This window comes from Lissotriton vulgaris, chromosome 1_2 (assembly GCF_964263255.1).
Source record: "Lissotriton vulgaris chromosome 1_2, aLisVul1.2, whole genome shotgun sequence".
In the NCBI taxonomy this organism is placed as follows: Eukaryota; Metazoa; Chordata; class Amphibia; order Caudata; family Salamandridae; genus Lissotriton; species Lissotriton vulgaris.
Window position 1 is genome coordinate 74,763,656 of NC_141686.1, and position 17,384 is coordinate 74,781,039.

Here is a 17,384-nt window from a genome sequence, read left to right on the forward strand (position 1 = left end):
ACCACAGTCCTGTTCCCTAAACAATCCGGTTGGTGGCGCCTTATGCTCGGCACCCACAGTTCTATGGCAGCACCCTATTCCCAGTGGGATGCTGTTCTTTCCCTTGGCAAAAAGTCACGTGGAAAAGAGGGTGAGTGTGGTCCAAATAGTCGATAGGGGAGAGGGCGGAGTTGGGTCAGAGTTCCTGGGACACACAAAAGGGACCAAGGGAGCAAAGGATAACAAGCAGGCAGGCCCATCCATCGGGCTCAAGGAAGGGGGGGGGCGGAGACTCCAGGCACACGTGGGTTTAGCAGGCGGGTGGCTTCGAGGCGGCCCGCCGTTTTTCATTTTCCACGTTGAAATTGCGGTCTCGTCCCGTATCCTGTTGCTCTGCGGCTCCACCTTTGGTCAAGGTCACACGAGTCCCAAGATCCGCAGCCAGGCTGTACGTCACTTCTGACCCATCTCCGTCGGTGATCGTGAATCTTTGAATAGGTACAAGACAAGGTTTCAGTGAAATGGCAAAAGAAGATATCTACGCATGTGAATTCCTCCCTCAATTCTACGCATTTGGGAGATACGCTCATTGGTCACAGTCGGAGGTCCGTTACCAAGCAGTGCATGTGTCAGTATTCCTACTGGGTTCATGGCAGGTCTATTCATCGTCTTATTTATAAATCAAGTGAGGTTCCCATCAACTGTGCATTACATCATATTCAGCATTTTACAGAGCATTTCCCATCAGGACTGGCTAACCTTTTCGAACAGGGCGGGGGTGCCATTATCGAGAGTCAGGCAAAACAGGGTCTTCTCGAGGGTCAACTGCTACTTATGTGCATCAAGTTTATATTCGGGACAGCAATTGGGGTTTATCAAAAATGGGGCAGGGATGCTTCGGGCGCTTGCGCTTGGGTGCAAAAGGGGGGTGGGGCAATCAGGGCGTTGGGGGTTCAATCTGGACGTTGGCGTTCGTCTCTGAAAAACAGACATAAGGTGCCATTGACATACAGTTCCCCTATAAATGGCCAGATTTGGGGGACTTTTAGTCGTCTTACCTGTCCTTTCCTTCTCAGCCAATTCAAGTTCATTCATTTTTGCAGAAAGGAGAGGCAGTAATATGGCGAGATACAATCATTTTAGTTTCGGTCAATTTCGCTGAACACCTTCGCGTTCAGTATGTATCAAATCAGACTGGTGCCGGTGGGGCACAATTTTACCAATGAGGGAGAGAGAATAGGGAGACTCTCATAGAGAGTGAGAGTCGTCCGCAATTCTAAACGAGCCATTTGGTACACGTATGACATGTAGGAAGAGAGAGAGAGAGAGAGAGAGAGAGAGAGAGAGAGAGAGAGAGAGAGAGACGTGTACAAAAAGAGGTCATTTAGTGCGCTCACGACACGGAACAGCAAAGGTCAGGTAACGCACAGATACAGACAGTGGGAAGACATAAAGTCGTACATTATACACACACAAACTCAGACAGGGAAGACGGCACATGTACTACACATATACAAGACATTTCACGACAAGACAGGAAACAATTGTTAGCCTACAAGATCTATTTTTTATGTATATCCTACGTATCTTTACTATCCTCTTTTATCTACGTGCTTAGCTCTTTCTACCCTTCCCCCCTTTCCCTTCTCGCTTGTCACGCCTGCGAGCGTTCCCAATTACCAATACTCACACCTCGGCTGGTCGATCAGTAATTAACCTGGTCGTGCTAGTTACCCATGGTTGGATCTTAAGCCATTTTTCTGTTCCCTCCTTTGGTGGGAAGTTCTCCAGGCTGAGGCAACGGCAAGTATTGATCGGGAGAACAGTCGGACAGCTTGGCTATATCTATAAGAGTGTGAGAAAGGGGGTAGTGCATTTTGAACATCAGCAACATTTCTAACTTCCTAGACGGGTGGTGCCGTGGCAACCCTTACCTGTATAATTTTTCTTTGTCCTTTCCCTACCTAGTCAAACGTCCAGTTACATTATTTAACACGTCATTTCTAGTCAATTTTTCGTCATTCAGTACCTGTCCAGCTTCTATATCAGTCCATCCTCTCAGTCGCTATGTCCTAAGGAGGAACAGTCATGTTAAGCCTACGTCTTTTAAAAAACTTATCGTTACAACGACTAAACACATATTCCCCCCTTCCCTTTTTCGTCGGTGGTCCAACCGTCGCTTTTCCACACCTCAGCCGACGTTCTGACGTGACCTGCAGAAGGGAGGAAAAGAAGGGGTGGGGGGGCAGCATTCAAAGCACATCATCATGCAGTAGTTCGAAAATGTTTCTACCTACCATATACTCGCCCTATCTCCTCGTACTGCATTCCCTTGCCATCTCGGCATTTCAGCCCAGAGGGACCAGTGGTGTCAGATAGATAATCATTGACGATCTGAGTATCTACATGAGCTACTTGGTCGTAACCCTTTTTATCGGGTGCAAGGGTGACGGTCAGGTGGCATTTTCTGTGGTGTCATTTAAAGGGTTATCTGAAACACTTTTCCGGCTGCTTGTGGCACATAAGGTAGCTGCTAAAATATCTGATCCCTTCTGATCTACATCCTTCATCATACTTACTCTTCGCTCACAGTAGTAAGGCATCCAAAACTCATTAATGCAACTGCTACGACCATGCTTTCTTCTTCAAAATACTTTTAATAAACGAAATTGGTGGCAGTTCATGGCATAAAGTGCAGCAGTGCAAATAAAATCGTATTAAAATTTCCTTACAGAGCAAACATGATGCATGTCAAGAATTCATTTTTAATTAATTCAAAAATTCATTTATCCAATACTCATTCGTTATCTAAGTTACACCAATTCATTTTCCAAATCATAATCAGTACCCACCCTAAGTCAATTCATTATCCAAGCACATACTCAACGCCCTTCATATCTACTTTCATTATCCAAAAACTGCACATAGATCTCGGGACAACAAGCTGCGCAACCTGGGTGCAACAAAGTTTATTCAAATATGTTCCATTTTGTGGCGGCGCCATTTTAGGTGGGGTCAGGCAAGTTCCAGCACAGTCAGAAAGTCTCTAGTCTCGCGTGGTTGGCCCAGAACTTTCCGTTGGTAGTTCAAAAAGTTTTGTGCTATGTGGTTAACAGTTTAGCAAATATGGACCATGAGTCAAAGAGTGGGAAGGGCGGCAACAATTTTGCTACCGGGTCATCCTGGCGTTCCTCCGGAACTGAACAAGTCCGTGCCGTGGCTTCATTTTAGCCATTTCCAATCCGAGGCTGGTGCCGGCAGGAGTTACACCGGTGTCGTGGTTCCCAGTGAAGGGGGCGGGGGCACCCATGCGGAGGGATCGGGGCCCCCCGGCTCTTATAGAATCTTCAAGGTTGAGGGGAGAAGGCATGGAACGTGTGCCCGTCCTGGGCAGAGGACCGCTTTATGATGTTGACCCTCTTTAAGTAAGAGCATTGGGGTGTCGCTGGAAGCCTCCACCTGGAGGGAGGTGGGGGAGGCTCGTTCGCGTCACCTCCCCCTTCCAGCGACCCCGCGCCGTTACCCGGCTCCGTCGCTTCGATATTGGCCGTGCTGGCTATTGAAGATGGGGGGGGGGGTGGTCGGCGGCTGAGGCAAGACAGCCCCCCCCTTTCCTCTTGACATGTGGCGGGACTATCTGGAACTGTCCAGGCGTCGACATGTGGCGGCACTACCTGTAACTATCCAGGAATTTGACGTGTGGCAGGACTACTTGATTTGCCGCCATTCTCGCCTTCGGCTTCGGCCTTCTTCGTGGGTCGGACCAGGCGAGAGACAGAAGGGGGGGGGTGGTCGGTGGCTGAGGCAAGACAGCCCCCCCCCGTGGCCTGCAGGGCAGCGGAAGAGGAGAGAAGGAGAGGACTCTGCCATTCTTTGGACCGCCTGCCCAACATCATCTCCTCCCGACCGTGGTCAGGCGAGCCCCTCGCGCCTCGAGGCCTCGCCTTCCGGATGGGCGTAACCGCGGACCTGTTGCACTTTGGGAGCTTCCGGAATGAGGGTAGGTACCTATTGGATTGTTTCTATTTCATGTGACCGTTATTTGGGCGTGGCGGGCAATGAGGCAGGCATGTTGGGAGCAGGAACAGGCAGTGAAGCCTAGCTACCTCGTGGCTATTCCTTCAAACTTTTCATCATCCTCTTTTATTGTTACGAACTATTTCTAAAGTTTCTTATTTTTAGTGAAGTCAAAAGCTCATCAGGGGGTTACTGACTTAGCCTGATTTTTTTTTATTTTTCTTTCTCTTCCTTAGCGTGTTTCGAGCTAAAGTTTTCTGTTAGTAGGGAACGGTGATCACTTCATATTTTTATGTGTCCTTTTCACTAGGGGGTACTTCTGGACGGACCAGACGAGTTCCCTCCAATAAATGGTCCGGGGTGGAACGAGATTATCGATCAAAAGGGGAACATATATTCCTTCATTAGGGTATCATCCTGGACAGACCGAGCGATGTACTTCCATTTACTAGGGTAGCCTCCTGGACGGACCAGATGGTCTACCTCCACTAAATGGCCCATGAGCGGGGAGCATATGTCCTCCATAAGGGTAGTCTCCTGGGCGGACCATGCGAGCTACCCCCCAAACAGTGGGGAGTGGGTAGGACTGACGAATTCACAAAGGGGCATAACCTACCCTTTACTACTTGCAAAGACTAGATAGAGTATTTCTATTCCACGTTGTTTGCAGGCAGAAAATACCTCAAACGAAACAATTCCTGGAACAACAATGTCCAGGCAACCAACCAATCAGTGGGGAGAAAAACAGGCATGACGGATTACAACGGGGACAAATGTCTGCATTACCTGCCCTTCGCTATCCAAAAAGGAAGACAGAATATTTCTACTCGTCTCAGTTTGTAGACAGGGAAGATCTCAAAGAACAACAATCGATTATTAATCGACTTCAAACAATTCTCAAAGAACAACAATCGATTATTAATCGACTTCAAACAATTCAGTGGGGAGAAAAGTAGGCATGACGTTTTAATACCGGGGACAAAAGTCTACATTACCTACCCTTCTCTATCTGCAAAGAGGGACGACGTTCCTATTCGCCGCTGTTTGAAAACAGAGAATGTCTCGTTCTCAGAAGAGAACCAATATGTCAAGTAGCCCTCAAAGCTAAATGAACCAATACCAACAATTTCGGTATACAAATACCGATTTTCAATACAAACAATCAATCAATCAGGTGGATAGAACCACCCTACCAATCAGGCGTAAAAACGCCCTACTTAATCTTACCCGGACCGGACCATACGGACAGTTCTTCGACTTCCTCCTCCAGCGCCCATTCGTTCTCTTACTCCATGTAGCATTCCTGTGGGATTCCAGTCAGGACAATAGGTCACTTCAAGAGAGGTCCGTTCAGAATTGGTGAAGTTCTGTCGATCGGCAGCCGGGCGAGGGCCCTCTCAAGGCAGGCATGCCCCGATCATTTAGATGTTCACTTCTTCGTCTGGATCTCTCTTACCGGACCCTATGTCACTGATGGACCCCGCGTTGGGACGCCAATTGTAGAAAATGAGCCCGTAATCCTATCGATGCCCAGGCTGCTGGCGCAAACCGCCTCTTAGTTCCCATGTTGAATAGTTACCAAAATAAAGAGACGGGCGCTGGGAGCAGGAATCAAGAACAGAGTTTATTTCTCATGAGGAGAGCCAGTCATTTCGGACACGAAACACAGTGTCTTTCGGGAGGTGCTCTAACAAGTGAGCTGAGACTCGTGCTTTTATACCCTACAGAACACTTGATAACACAATCAGGACTGTATGACGCAAAAGAAAGACATCCCTATAATCCTCGTGGTGATCCTACCCACATACATTCACAATTGGGACCCTTGACCTGCTGATAAGAGGGGAGGGCAATCACGCAGCTGAGTGTTTCGTAGGATGTGTACGCCTGATCATAGCCCGGGGAGTTGGGGTGGCTAAGACCAATAGAGGATCCTTTGAAGAGGAGTGACTTCATGCAATAAGGGCAGTAAATGATATCTCCTGGCCCATGCGATGGCCTCGGACATGTGTGGTCAGCCGGACTCGGGGGAAAGGGTCATCAAAGGAGTGGTATTCATGCCGCGTGGACAATCGAGCGCGGAGGGAAGGCTTGTCAACAGAGGGGCATTCATGGAAGGGAAGCAGGGGTTGGTCAGGCGCGGCCGTGACTCTCAAGGACAGGGTCTTGCAGAAGAAGAAGGTTTATGACTTGCCCACGTGAGGAGAAGGGAGGGGTAGCCAGGGTGGACACAAGGACAGAGTCACACAGAGAGCGAGAGAGAGATCTTATGACCCGTACATGAGAGAGCGGGGGCAGTCAGGTGCAGCTGGGGAGGGCTACGTCAGCTAAGGCGAAGGATGCCTCTCCAAGAAGGAATGGGGGGTTTTGTGCGAGTCAAGTGGGAGAGTTGCCTTTCACAGCGGGGTCGCGCAGAGGGAGAGGGCTTCATGGTCTATGCATGAGAGAGGGGGGGGTTAAGATACGCGCAGGAGGGAAACCAGAGATCCTAATGGGTAAAAAGGCCATGGTGCCTAAACTGGCTGTACACATGCACAGGGGTAGGGGCTTTTACTGGCAGAGTGATACCGTCAATAGTTTACGGTATTCATGGTGCTCACAGGGAGAGGAGTGGGAGAAGAAGGGGAATGAATGCTGTCTATGTACATCAATTTCTTCAATTTTCACACCTTCCTGGCTCTCCCTGTGAGATGTCCCTCCTGGGCACCCCCAAGGTGAAGCCAGGCATCCCAGTGTTGTTGGGGCCGTTGAGGAGATTAAGAAAGCTATTGCCCAGAGTTGCAGCATGGGACCCATGATTAGAGTAGGCGCCAAGGCGAGAATTATCGAGTCCGTGGACCTTGATCCCAAGACCCTGCCGCGTCGGGAATTGAACCCTGGTCCGGGCCCTGATCTCTGCTTCAGGGTCTGCCGCTTCTAACCAGTGAGCCACACTTCGAGTAAAAGAAAAAAGCAGTTTCCTGAATGCAAGCAATGGGAGCAGTGGACAGCCATATCAGCCAAACAAAACACTGTGAGACTGCAGTGTTTCTGGGCAAAACAAACACATGAATAGGGTGGAAAGCCATTGAATCTGGGGAAGACAACTGAGGTAGATAACAAAGATATCCAATGCTAACCCAAAGACCACTCTTTGTATATTGAAAAAAAAAGATCTGCTCTAGAGCCAGCTACAGCTGTCGGTAGCAGAGACAGAAAAAATCAAGACTAGGGCACTGAATACACAAGAGAATTCGAAGATGTAGTGCTGTGGTTGTCAGTTTAAGTGTGATCCAGTGATTTTTGCCAACCAGCTCTAGTTACCCTAATTGTATTTGTGTTCACTACCCAACAGGAGACCATTTCTCCTCTTTTAACCCATTTTTAGGGCTCTCCTATGCAACGGGCATGCGCTGAGAGGAGACCTTTAGCCATCGCTCTGGTCATTTTCAAGTACACACTTGTGCTTGTGGTGGCATACACCTTGCAGGAGCTCGCAGGGGCGCGCCACAAGCACGAGTGCAGTGCTTGAAAATGAGCAGATGGCTAGCGCGTGCACCCACCACTCCTGAGCTCACTTCTCCCTTCCATTGTCATTTGACTCTTCCTTTCACTCGGCCCCTTTCCCTCCATCACCCCTTTGGTAGCCCCTCCATACACCCCTGCCCCCTCCTTTACATGCCCATTTTCCTTTCTGGCTTTCCTCTCTCGCCCCCCTCTCTCCCCTTTCTCTGCTGCCTCCTTCTCTCATCGTTCTCGCCTCCTCCACCCCCCTTCCCCTCTTTTCTCCACTTTCTTCACATCTGGGCATCTCCGGAGAGGATGATTGCCGCCTATGCCTGCGGTAGCCTTAGCCGGAGAGGAGCCGGCTTTGTCCTGGTTCTCCTCCCATGGAACATGCCGCTGCCAAGAAGTAGATTTGCACTTCAGGTAATGAGCCCGCTGCTGTAATGCTTCCCCTGTCCCTTCCTAGATGGTGACGCACGTCCCCCTCTCTCGTGTTTTATTGCCGGGCTTCGGATGCGAGTAGTAATGTAGGAAATTTCTATTGAAAAGATGATTGCCTTTTTGGTGGCTGAAGAAAAATTTGTGTTTTAACAGGGGCGTAATGGGGCAGAATGCCTTTTGAGGGAGTTGTAATTCCTCGGGCGTCCCATCCATACATGGCATAATGGGGACTGTGCATCAAAGCAGGCAGGGTTATGAGAGGGCTGCCAGCAGCCGCAGGAGTTATTTACCTGTAACATCTTTGCTGTACAGGAGGAAACCTAGTGCTTCCTCCCTTCCCTCAGGCCCACACAAGCGCACACCAGTCTGCATTCGGATGCAGTGACCATTCAGCGGCTGCTGAGGGCAGGCTTCATGTGACCTCTGCACTAGCAGTTCCTGCTATTCCAAACTTCCATGTGCAATTCCAATCTTTACTATGGTCATGTAGGGGGCTTTCTTAACCTTTACATCTACTTTCTCACCTTACTCTGTCATACATTTATGCTCCGGCTACTGTTCTGCACATAGTCCCCATCACCTACTATTACCCCCCATTACTCCCCTGCCAAACATCCTATTTTTCTTTATATCTTCTACCCCTACACCCTTTTTGCCCTCCTGCCCTAGTTATCTCCAGTTACCTCCCTGTCCTTGCATACTTTTTTCTTTTATCTCACTACCCCTGCACCCTTTTTCCCTGAGCCACTTTTTGCCACCCTGCCCAGGCACCCCTTTCCCCCTTTCTTCCGAATCCCTTTTTGCTTAACTGCCAACCCTCTTTTTGCCTCCCTGCCCCTTCTCTGCCCATGCACCTCTTAAATTTCCTGTCTGTGTCCCGCCTTTTGCCTCCCTGCCTGAGAACCTTTTTGTCTCCCCACCAGCCCTCCTTCTCAGATTGTGATTTTGCAGATTGTTTCCTTATTTCCAGTGCCTTCAATAGGCCGGTACTCATAGGTACTGTGACCTGTACGTGCTTGTTGAAGAGAATACCAGTAATAATCCATGCAGGATCAGTGGTATTTCTCTGGACAAAGCTGTCCGAGTGCATCACGTCTGTGTGCCATTCTCACAACCAGCCCTGTACTGTGGCTCACGTGCCTTGTGCCAGCACTGCCAAGGGAAGGGCCTTCCTACATCACACCGTGATTGAATCGGGCATTGTCCTGGCAGTGACAGTGTCTGTATAACCCTTGGCCTTGCCTTGTTATGCGCAGAGCAGAAAAGTAGCCTGTGGAGAGGCAGCCAGTTCATAGGGGAATCGGGTACTATAAGAACATGTCTGCAGTGCTGTATGTGTATGTATACTTCATTGCATGTAGTGCTCACTGGTGCCCTCCTTCCCCTGATGAAGTTGTGTCCCTCTAAAAGCGGTGTCAAATAAATAAGGATATACCCTGAAGCTTGAATTGGGGATTTCAGAACCGCAGTGTTATACCTTATTGCCCATTGATGCTGCTCGTGTTTTGTGCCTGTGATTCTTGAGGTTTATATAAGTGTGCTTGTTTTCCTTGGTTCTGCTCTGTGTGCAGTTCGTGTCATTGTCAGCTATATAGTGAGTATGCAGGTGTGTTTGTAGCAAAGAGACTGTTTTGTTGAGTGCTGGTCTGTAACTGTGTGGTTGTGTGTAATGTACTGTGTTGTGTGTCTGTTGGGGATGCTGTGCCTGTGTTATTACTCGATATAATATTATTATGCAGTTTAGACAAGGGTTTTGCATACGAGCAAGGCGCTTTACGGGCAAATCCTTGCCATTACAATTATATGTGTCTGAATTTTAGTTGGTTCCTTCTCTCCCCCTCTCCTTTAGGAGTTCCTTGATTTTATAAAGCCATAGCATGTTCCCTTTCTGGATGCAATGGGATGGAAAAGAAAGCGTGGCATAGGTCAATGACAGTGAACCATTCTGCGTTCCAGGGAATCTGATATAGAATTACTGCAGGGGATTGATGGAGCAAGGATTTGCCCGTAAAGCGCCTTGCTCGTATGCAAAACCCTTGTCTAAACTGCATAATAATATTAACCTCATTATTCGTCATTTATAAAGTGTTTTCCCAACACGCGGGTGTCCCCAGGATGCTTGCTTGTTTGTTTTTTCCGTACTAAAACGAAGCTTGCACTTAAAATGGCTGCTTCGCTGAGATTCAGTCTGCGCATGCGTCGGTCATACCCATGTGATGTGACGCACTCGCATTCTGGAGGGATTCTGTGCTCATGCGCACTGATGCAAAATATGGCCGCTTGTCTCTCACCACGCTCTCTGCTTGCTACTGCTGCTTTAGCCTATCTGTCTTTTCGCACTAATCCATAATGCTATAGTCATTATAAAGTAAGGGTTGGTTAGATTTTATCATGGTATACAGTGCGATCATTTTTATGTATGATTTTAATTTGTTTTCGCTTACTTTTCATGTACCGCGTCTTTGTGGGCTGGGGCAAACATGAGCGACGCCATGCTGAGGCTCCTCTGAACCCTGTCAGCTGACCAGGGAGAGTCCTAACTGCGCAGAAGCTAAAACTAGCCAGCTGGCTCCTGGAGCCTGATGCGCCTGGGAACCCATCCCGAAGATGCAGATTACACCTTGAATTGTCATACACTGTTGCTATATGCTGGACTCTTGCATTGTCTTCTGTATTCCTATGCCTGGGAACGTGAACCAGGGGGGCGGGTGTGCAAAATTGAATAATTATGATGGGAACGTTGAATTCTAGGAGGTGGTAATGACCGCACCACCTCTCCTGACCAATCACAATGTGGGAAACTGTCACTTGCAACATTAGTGGGTGGTCTAAGGGTCCCCAAAACAGTATAATTGCCCTAGTTTAGCTTAGGAAAATTGTCCGACTTGTCCGAGTAGCAGACCTGTCACTGACCCTACGATCTCAATAGGTGCTCATTCTGAAAGTGCTGCGGAGCACTTTGTCCATACTTTCCACAAATCTCCTAAGGGGTGGAAAATCCTAAGTGCTGGCGAAGCACTTTGCTGGGGAATTCGAAAATCCAATCGGGGTTTCTGGCGGATTACTTGCAGGAGGGGGTAACGCAGGCGTTGCTGTCCGAAGCTGTGGGTGTTGGTCGTACCCTGGGAGGCCCAGTCCTTGACCTGAACCTGAGGGGTATCCTGTCCTTACTGTCCGTGAGCTGTACCTGCTCGCATTCTGGCATTCCTTTTCTGAGGGTCCCTGTCCCCGTCTTCCCAACTGACCCGTGGCCAGGGTTGGTCTTCAATCTGAACTAGGTAATTATTGATTGTGGGTTTGCGTATCTCTCTCTCTCTCTCTCTCTCTTGCCTGATCTGTTAAAGCATTCTTACCTGTGTTATTGCTCTATTGCCATTACAATTATATGTGTCTGAATTTTAGTTGGTTCCTTCTCTCCCCCTCTCCTTTAGGAGTTCCTTGATTTTATAAAGCCATAGCATGTTCCCGTTTTTCCCTTTCCTTTAGTGGATTGCAGTGAACTTAGCAAGAATAGCTTAAAACACTTAGGTTAAGTACATGTTCTAGGTCTCATCCCCATTCCTATGTTTTAGTATAAAATTGCAGTGACTAGTTTTGTTCTAAAAACTTCTACCTTTAGTTTCCCCATATATCCTAATGGTCATATTTTTGGTGCAAAGTTACCTATTGGTGTTGATTTTAATGTTTGACATATTATTCTGTGTATCGCTTATTATCTTGGCATCTTCTCTTTGAAATCTTATATAAAGTTTTAAACTTCATCAGGTGTCTGTGGTCATTTTACAGAATTGTGGGAAGTATTTTTATAACGTGTATTTGATGTTAGACCTGTCTACTATTTTCCCTAATAGCTCTAGGTCCGTCGTGAGAATTGTGCCTGTGGTAAGTCGGGTACATGGTAAGCAGAGGTAAATCCAAACTTGATTACTCTTAGCAGCGTGCAGGAGGAGAAATCCTCACCCGGTTCACCCAAATAAAATTAGTGTGATAATAAAAGGTTTTTGCACGCCGAGGGCCCAGTGCGTGTGAAGGAATTGGTAACTCGGGTGACCTGGGGGAACTGCGCGCTCTAGCAGTAATTCTCTGGCAGCCAGAGGATGGTTTGGACTAGTTAGATTAGGTAGACAGGATAGGTCATAAACAAACCGTGAAGATTAAGTGTGCTGCTGATTTTCTACTGTATTGATTCAAAATTTTGAAATGTTTAAGGTTTTATATGTAAATGTATATGATTTTTGCATTGCTGCTATAAATATTGCATGTTGAATTAACCCAGAATTGTTTGTAAGTGTTCAGTGTAGTCCGAATCCCCGGGGAAGTATTTTAGCTAACGGTGAGTAGAATCCGGTTAGCTGTTGAAGTCACTAAGTTCGAGGCATTAGTGCAGGGTTAAAGGATAACTGGAAGCACTAATTAGGACCTTTGTTTCTGGAGTAAATGATAGCTACGAGTCCGTTATAAAACTTTCATTGCGATATCACCTAGTAAGGGTCGCATACGGAAGGAGTAGTAGGGTCTCCGAGGCTTGTCTGGTAAGTAAAATAGTTCGCTGGTGAAATCCTGGCTCAGTACATATCCCCGACTAAGGTGGATGAGTCAGAAGAATAACGGGTTCTATGTTACTGGTGTGAAGGGACAGGCAACGAAGTCTATCCAGAGTGAATGAAAAGTAGACAGAAGTGGTTTACTAGTAGCGAAAGAAAAGTCTTTTCTCTCTTTAGAACACTCAGACATAGTGGCAAACGTTGCGTGTTATTAACTAAAACTTGCACTCGCAATTTAGAGAGAGTAAAAAGTTTCCGTTACCTTGTGAAGGAGGGAGTCAGTCGGAGAGCTGCTCTGACGTCACTCCGTGCCGCGCTGGTATTGGTCAAAACAGCGGGTGGGTAGTGGAGCTGAATTTGTAAAGGAGGGGTGAGTGCCGAAGCGTGAGACTCTGTCTTGCGAAAAGGCCGCGCACCCATTGGTTAACAGTATTTGTATTTTCTGACCTGATTGGGTGGTGCGAAATAAAAGTCGCGCTAGCATTGGAAGCACAAAGGTAAACAAAATTAATCCAGCCGAGATAGAAGCGAGTCTGGAGAGTTGTATGTGGTATCCAGACTTCATACCAAATCCCAAGTACCTAGGATTTCATAAGGAGCAGATTGTACGAGGTAGACCGCACATGATGTATGGAATAAAGAGAAAATTGTCATTCTCTGATAAAGTAAAGAATTTTTTCAAAACTGACAAGCCCATTAGAACGAGGGAAGGCGTACTCATTCCCCCGCCAAATACCCCTGCTTCTTTCATGTTGTTTGATAAAGGGTATCACACTTGTGTCTGGCTAGAAAATTGGGCAAAGTATACTGTAGATGACGGAGTCCTAGCATTCCCTGTTGAAGGTACATTTAATGGTCGGATCCTGTTTAACTTAAGGACCCGCATGAATGAACTACACCCTAGACCTAGGTTGACCCAGTACGAAGCTTTAGAGGAATGGGAGATTGAGGCCGCAGAGCGAGATAAACCCCGAATGGATAAGGGAGTGAGTAAGTGGTATCCCAGGCTTCCAACGCCAACCAAAGAGCAGAAAATGAAACAGTGGAGGCAGTCTATGTTAACTGAAGGGCTGTTCCCTATGATGGGGGTATTAGAAGAGAAGAGAGGAAAGTGTAAAGAAAAGACCCATCACCTAGCACCTATGGGGGACATAGAAGATGAACACCTGGAAGACTTGTTAATGAAGAATCCACCTCCCTATGTTGCAGAATCGGAACCGGTGCATTCTCAAAATCCCTTTACAAATTACCCCCGAAGTAGGAGGGAAAGTGATACAGACGGAACAGCTACAGGCAGTAAAACTAGGGAAAGGGATGAGTTTTGCAGACCTAAGTCCACAGTCCCGAATTATCAGCCATTCGGAGAAAGTCCCCCTCGATTGGTTGCTCCGACTGCCCCGAGTATTTATCCGTCCTTAGTACCTCAGGTATTGCATGGCAATTCTGCTGAAAGAGGATTGCAGGAAAAAGAGAAAGAAGCCCTGACTAAACAGCGAGAGGAATTAGTTAGAACCATTGCCCAGATGCATCCCCATCCTGATTCCTTGACTATTCCGGTAACTATTGGTCCTGCTATTCCCATGTATAGAAATGACCTGACTAGCCCTCATCCTCCTGTTATCACCCCAATACTGCCCACTCCTAGCATCCAGACCCCGAGGAAAGAAGTATTCATAGATGAGGATCAGGAAAGTGAGTGTGAATCTGTGGTTCTGATGGATCTGCCCATAAGGGAGTCGAGGGCCAGTATAGCAGGGACAATAAGTCAGCCCAGACCAAAGGAGGTGGTGATTGAAAGTGCAACTGGAGTTAGGAGTGCCACTTTAGTTTCCCCTGAAGAATTGGACAGATGGACAAAGGAGCTAGAAAAGGAGACCACTCCCCAACCTAAAGCATTGGAAATATATAAATTAAGAATAGAAATAGAAGAAATGATGGCTGGGAACGTGGGAGTTGAGCGCCTAAGCTCGTATAATGAAGAAGAGTTACTATTCATCAGTAAAAGTCTTACCCGGAGTGCTAGGGTGCTCCATGAAAAGATAATAGATGCCGCCACAGAAATGGGAGTTGATGTTAGTCGCTCCAAAATTCTTCAGAAACCCTACAGAGTGGACTTCTCAGACAAGGATTTAGAAAGTCTGAATGTGATGGGAAAACAGATCCAAGTAAGAGAATTGTTGAAAATCCTGCAGAAATGGGGCGAAGTGGGGAAATGGAGAACCAGGTGGGCAAAGAAAAAGGAAGGCAGCAGGGCTGGGTCAGTAACTTCAGAATTCGTATTGAAGGAAGTAACCCCAACTGAAAAATTGTGCCCCATGAGAGAGGTCCCGGGAGGAAAATATGTCCATGTCCCTTGGTCCAGACAAGACATTGTGTCATTTACAAACGACTTCCCGAAATTACGTGAGAAACCAGTTGACTGGTACAGACAGGTAGAACGTTTCATAAAAGTTCAGAAGTGTCTACTGAAAGACCTGGATGGGTTTTTCGACATTGTGGTCCCTGTAGATTTGTGGACCGACTGTAAAATTGAAATTGATTGGCCCAGTGAGGAATTTCCCAGAGATGAGAGAACAGGAGCTCCCGCACCTGAAGTAATGAGGAAATATGAGCAAGTCATACAATACCTCAAGAAAAAGGTACCAGCAAAAGAGACAGATTGGACCCGTATAGATAGAACCACCCAAGAACGTGATGAAACGGTGCATTCATTTTATGAAAGGTTACTGCAGGTATTCAAAACTTACAGTGGTATCGATAATGTAGACATGAAAGACATGACGCATTTCAGTTATAGGTTTGTGCTAGGATTAAGGCCTGAAATCTCACAATGGATTCGAGATAACAAAATCAGTTGGCAGGGAAAACCCATAGATGATGTCCTGAAATATGCAAAATACTGCGAAGATGAAATCGAAAATAAAAAGAAGGCCCTCAAGGAAAAGGTCATGTGGGCACAGGTGAAATTAGCTGAACAGCAAGAAAAACAGTTAAGTAAAATGACTTCTGATAATAATGTTCAGAATACCAATACTGGGGGGGGAGGAAAGCCCAGACCTAAAATGAGTCGTGAAGAGGCCATGAAAAAGTTTCCGTGCCATGGGTGTGGCCAGATGGGGCATTGGAGAGACGAGTGTCCACACCTACAGGCCGGTAATGCCCCTGTAAATGGTTTAAATCCACAGGTGCCGAAAGAGGGGACAAGAAAAACCCAGCAACAGGTAAAATTACCTCCAGTACCCCGCGCTCCTAGACAGAATTTTAAGAGTCAGGGTCAGCAGAATGAGAGGGCGGAAGTATGGGAGGTTGAGAGTGAAAGAAATGCAGTCATTCCACAGTACCTGCTAAATGATACTTTCCTTTGTGAGGATCAAGATTGACGGGGCCTGAGAGGGGAGGATGAGGAGTGCGTACTTGGCGCCTCCTTACCGGTAGACCAGACTGGACCATACATTGAAGGAAAGGTAGAGGGAAAAGACGTCACCTTTCTGTTGGACACTGGTGCTACCCGATCTACTGTAAGGACAGTGGATGTTCCTAACCTACCCCTCTCGGGAGAAGCAATCCAAGTAGTGGGCGTCTCAAATCAGATAATAAGTACCCCTGTAACTGAACCAATGGAAATTTCTATAGGAAATTTCAAGGAAATGCACAGATTTGTGGTCTGTGATTCCAGTCCTGTAAACCTGCTAGGACGTGATTTGTTGTGCAAGATGCGTTGTACCATTTTCTGCACACCAAATGGCGTAGAAATTCAGACCCCCGATGAAGATGGCCTGTACAAACTGATGTTGGTCAGACAAGATGCTGATATCAAGCCTTTGACCATTGAAGATTTACCTGAAGAACTCCAGCTAAGAGTAGTACCAGAAGTGTGGGATTTCACAGGAAAAGATGTAGGCCTGATGGCAAATGTGGACCCAGTGAAAATAGCAATAAAAACAAATGCTGTATACCCCAAAACCAGACAGTACAAAATGAGTGCAGAAGTCAAGGCAGGAGTAGCGACTGAAATTACGAGGCTGCTCGAAGCAGAAATAATAGAAGAAGTGTTGAGCAGCCCCTGTAATTCGCCTATCATTGGGATCAAAAAGCCTAGTGGGAAGTACCGGGTGGTGCAAGATTTGCGCAAGGTAAACCAAATTGTTGTGCCTTGCTGTCCTATTGTGCCCAACCCTGCAGTAATTCTATATCAGATTCCCTGGAACGCAGAATGGTTCAAGGTCATTGACCTATGCCACGCTTTCTTTTCCATCCCATTGCATCCAGAAAGCAAATTCCTTTTCAGTTTTGAATTTGACAGCCATATCTATGTCTGGAATCGTGTCCCCCAGGGGTACACCGAAAGTCCATCGATTTTCAACCAGATACTGAAAAAGTGCCTTGAATCCCTAGTGCTGCCAAGAGAGTCTGTTTTGGTACAGTACATAGATGACCTGTTAGTGGCATCTAAAACCCAGACTGACTGTGTCACTGACACAATTGCCTTGCTGAATCACCTAGGAAAAGGAGGACATAAAGTGTCGCCTGACAAATTACAATTCTGTAAAAACTCAGTAAAATATCTGGGGCACCAGATAGAAAAAGGAATTAGGAAGGTCACTACCGAAAGGATCAAAATAATCAAAGCAATGGAACTGCCCAGAACACAGAAAGAGGTGAGAATGTTCTTGGGAGTTGTGGGTTACTGCAGACAATGGATTGTAGGATTTGCGGCTCTAGCCCGACCCCTGATAAATATGACAAAGAAAGGAGTAGAAGACCCCGTCCACTGGGACAGTGAAAGCATGAATGCTTGGGTAACTCTGAGAAACTGTCTATGTACCGCACCTGCATTGGGTATGCCTGAGTACACAAAGCCCTTTGAACTGTTCTGTGACACGAGAGAGAATTGTGCTCTTTCAGTCCTGACCCAGG

The 17,384-nt window shown here is 47.0% G+C and overlaps 1 protein-coding gene across 1 annotated transcript in view; it reads right to left on the reverse strand.

Annotated features, from left to right (window-relative positions):
• The window catches only part of SLC6A13 (solute carrier family 6 member 13), a 758,242-nt gene that overhangs the window by 380,031 nt on the left and 360,827 nt on the right, over positions 1 to 17,384 (reverse strand). The gene's annotated exons all lie outside the window — the stretch shown is intronic.